The sequence below is a fragment of the Octopus bimaculoides genome, chromosome 11 (genome assembly GCF_001194135.2).
Source record: "Octopus bimaculoides isolate UCB-OBI-ISO-001 chromosome 11, ASM119413v2, whole genome shotgun sequence".
Taxonomy (NCBI): Eukaryota; Metazoa; Mollusca; class Cephalopoda; order Octopoda; family Octopodidae; genus Octopus; species Octopus bimaculoides.
The window spans coordinates 68,433,918-68,438,086 of NC_068991.1; positions in this window are offsets into that span (position 1 = coordinate 68,433,918).

Consider the following 4,169-nt stretch of genomic DNA (forward strand, 5'->3'; position numbering starts at 1 on the left):
ATATATATATATATATATATATATATATACGCGTGTGTGTGTGTGTGTGTGTAAGCATACATGACATGCATATATATTCGTACCTTGACAGGTGGAACTTTGCTTTAAGTTTATCGATCTACCGCCACTAAAATTCTCAGTTTAACTTTCTACTGATTCATACTCTTCTTATTCCTTTCTTAAATCGATATTCAATTTGTCTTTATATAATTTATGAGGTTTCAACTGTCCTCAGACCTATACTCTTTATATCGATCACCTGACTTATAAATCTATTTGAATCCCTCATGGGATCCGTATTATTGATTTCAGTAAACATAGTAAATACTCGACAGCAACGCCAAACACACACACGTAGATACACAAACACACACACACACACACACACACACACACACAAAACCAGAAAACACACTCACATACACACGCATACGCACACGTATACACTCAAACATACGCACGCAACCGCGTACACTCGAACGCACGCTCTCACACACACACACAGTTAACCTTCTACATTAACGAAGAAATATAAACATTTATTGATGTGTGGATACAAATATAAATATGTGCATATGTAAACATATAAACCTTCATGTAGAGCATGCGCGTGCACTCTCCAATGAGAGAACAGCGAAGCAGTCGCTCGAAGTAGCAGTCAAAGTCCCTCAAATGATATCTTAACTTTTTATATAAGAGCATCTTCCACGATGTCGCGCAAGTTTGCCTCCATATAAAAAACGATACGATGGTCACGGTTGGATAGGATTTTATCACATAAGCATAGGTATCTGTATACTTATATATATATATCCCTATATTATTTCCCCGCTCCTTCTCTCTCTCTTTTTCTCTCCCTCTTTTTGTCTCTCCCTCTCTCTCTCTCTCTAGGTATATACATATATATATGTATACACACACAAACACACACACGCATATATATATATATATATATATATATATATATATATATATATATATATATATATAAATAGATAGATATACAGTATATAGATATATATATATATATACACACACACACATACATTCATACATATGGGTTGCGGTGAATAATCTGCCGTCTAAATTACGCAAAAATGAAAATAACACTAACGTCTCATTTTAACTGATATATTTACCAAAATTACATAAAAATACCTGCAAGTAACGAAAAGTAAATTGATTGAATAAAATTGCCATTGGCTTCAACCACAACCACCAGACGACTTCGGAATCTCCTGCAAGCTCTTCTAAACGGTCTACTTGTTTAAGATGGTGAATGCTGCCATAATCTTTGTCTTCAGTTCATCTGTGGTTTTACAAGGAGTTTTGCTGGTCACTCGCTCAACTGCACCCCACATATAATAATCAAGGGGATTGCAGTCCGAGGAGTTAGGTGGCCAGATGTTAGGGGTGATGTGGTCCCACAAATTGTCTGACAGCCATGACTGGGTTCTCATGCTTATGTGGCATGGTGCAAAGTTCTGTTTCTAGACACAGGGTCTTCCAGCATCTACCCTCTTGACCCATGGCAGCACTACCTCCTCCAGCCTCATGATGTAGGCCTTCGTGTTGAGTCTGAGGCCGTGTGGGAAGATAAATGGAGGCCTAATGTCACCATCAGTAGTGATCACTCCAAACACTATGTTGTTGACTGGATGTTTGAATTCTATCACTGTCGGTACATGCCTTCAGAATGCACTCTCCTCGGATTGACACCTAAACACTCTGAAATGTTCGTATTTGAGCTTACGGTGCGAATGCCAAGTAGTACAGCATGTCGTTTCCAAATTTCTGGCAGGGTGGATTGCGTCATCGTGCCATTTTCCTCTCAGACGGTGCCTAACTGATCCTACCATACTGCGTAGTCAACAAAATTAAAAACAAACATGTGCATGCGCGAAATTAAAAATATAGAATGGCGAAAATTTACCCATCGCAACTTGTATATATACATATATGATACTCTCAGTTTCAATCTGTCAATCTCCATCTTTCTATGTTTTTCTATCATTTAATATATGTATACGTATATGTGTTTGCATATACCTTTGCAATCACATTCAGAAGTTTCAGCTTATCTTAAGTTGTCCCCCCCTCTCTCTCTCTCTCTCTCTCTCTCTCTCTCTCTGCGGTATCCGAATGTAGTATTCCCCATGGAAACATATCAACATAGTATTGGCGAAACAGTGAATAGAAAACCATTAATCCCTCAGATTCTGGTTCCATATACGCACATAATGACGTTGTCCTGATCTGATGGCACTTTAGGTTACTCGCCCAAATCAATGACCATCCACCACCAACAAATACCACCACCTTCACAAGCCAAAACGTCTAGCTGCAATACTATGTCGGAGCTAGGAACAAGGTATCAGCAGCACCGTCTCAGATGCAAGAAGTATTATTACTTCGTGTGCTTCACTTGACCCTTGTAGTGTGTCAGCAGCTGCAGAGAGCTGAGATATTTCCTGATCAGAAAGAGGTCGAAAGCTGTATCAAAATAAAGACATTCTTAATCTTGTCATCAATAAATCTATCAAGTATTTACCTTTATCAGTTTGGTAGTTTGGACAGGTATGTCTCAGATTAATATTCTAACCTGATCGTTTTTCTATATTAGGCTTGATATATGTTTATATTACTTCTTAATTCTTAGATCGAAATGCCGGCATATTGCTCAGACGACATATCTGCTAGATAGACTGTATTCTGAATTATAAGGGCTACTGTGCTCAGTTGCCTTATGATTTGATTATTGTTATCTCTTGCTACGTTATTTAGCTTGTATCGATAAATTGTTTTTGTAGATTAGCACCTGAAATTAGGACAGCCATTTTCGTCTTTTAGACCAAATTACAATACTTAAAATTGTCTTAGGTGGACTCAAACCTATTGGATAGATCTATAGACATGAACTTAAATACGACGTAGACCAATGTAAACGCAATATTATGCGTATGTCAAGGCGGCGAGCTGGCAAAAACGCTAGCACGCCGTCTGGTATTTCGTCTGCCGTTACGTTCTGAGTTCAAATTCCGATGAGGTCGACTTTGCCTTTCATCCTTTCGGCGTCGATCAATTAAGTACCAGTTACTCACTGGGGTCGATCTAATCGACTTAATTCCTTTGTCTGTCCTTATTTGTCCCCTCTATGTTTAGCCCCTTGCAGGCAATAAAGAAATAAGAAACGTTAGCACGCCGGACGAAATGTTCAGCGCTATTTTGTCTGTTTTTACGTTCTAATTTCAAATTCCACCGCGGTCGACGTTGCTCTTTTTCATCCTTTCGGGGTCGATAAATTAAGTACCAGTTGCATACTGGGGTCGATGTAATCAACTGGCCCACTCCTCCAAAATTTCGGGCCTTGTACCTAGAGTAGAAAAGAATATTATGCGTATGTTAAGGCGGCGAGCTGGCAGAACTGTTAGCACGCCGGACGAAATGCTTAGCGGTAGTTTGTCTATTTTTACGTTCTTAGTTTAAATTCCGCCGAGGTCGATTGCTCTCAAAAAAAAAAAAACAAAAAAAAAGACGGAAAACTAATCCAGAATCATTGTCCGGTATCTGATCGATCCCAGTGGTAGTCATGGAATGTGAAGTTGGCTGTAGAAAATTTAGTAACAGTAAGAAATAGTTTATCCATATTTAATACAAGCCAAACTTAACAAATTCACCATTCAAAATAGTTACAGCCTAAATAGAAATAATTGAGAAAGACTTGAAAGTTAACGTAAGATTATAATCATATAAGGTAAAGTAAATATAACAAATAATCTAGAATCCTTGTCCGATACCGGATCGATCCCAAAACCTAACCACTTCGTACCAGTCACGAAGCCAAACATCCTTGAAAGTTTCATCCGAATCCATCCAGCGGTTCTTGAGATATCATGTCCACGGACAAACAAACAAACACGACTGAAAGCAATACCTCCGCCCTAGCGAAGGCGGAGGTAATAATAATTATAAATTGGACACAAGGCCTGTAGTTTTGAAAAGATATGTCTAATCGATACAATCGATCTTAGCACTTGGGTGGTACTTAGTTTCATTGATCCTCAAACGATGAAAAGTAAAGTCGGTCTCGACAAGGACTTGAAATCAGAAGGTAAGGAGTTGCTAGAGTTGTTCCAGTTTGTTTTGCTAATACCATTTTTATTGATACA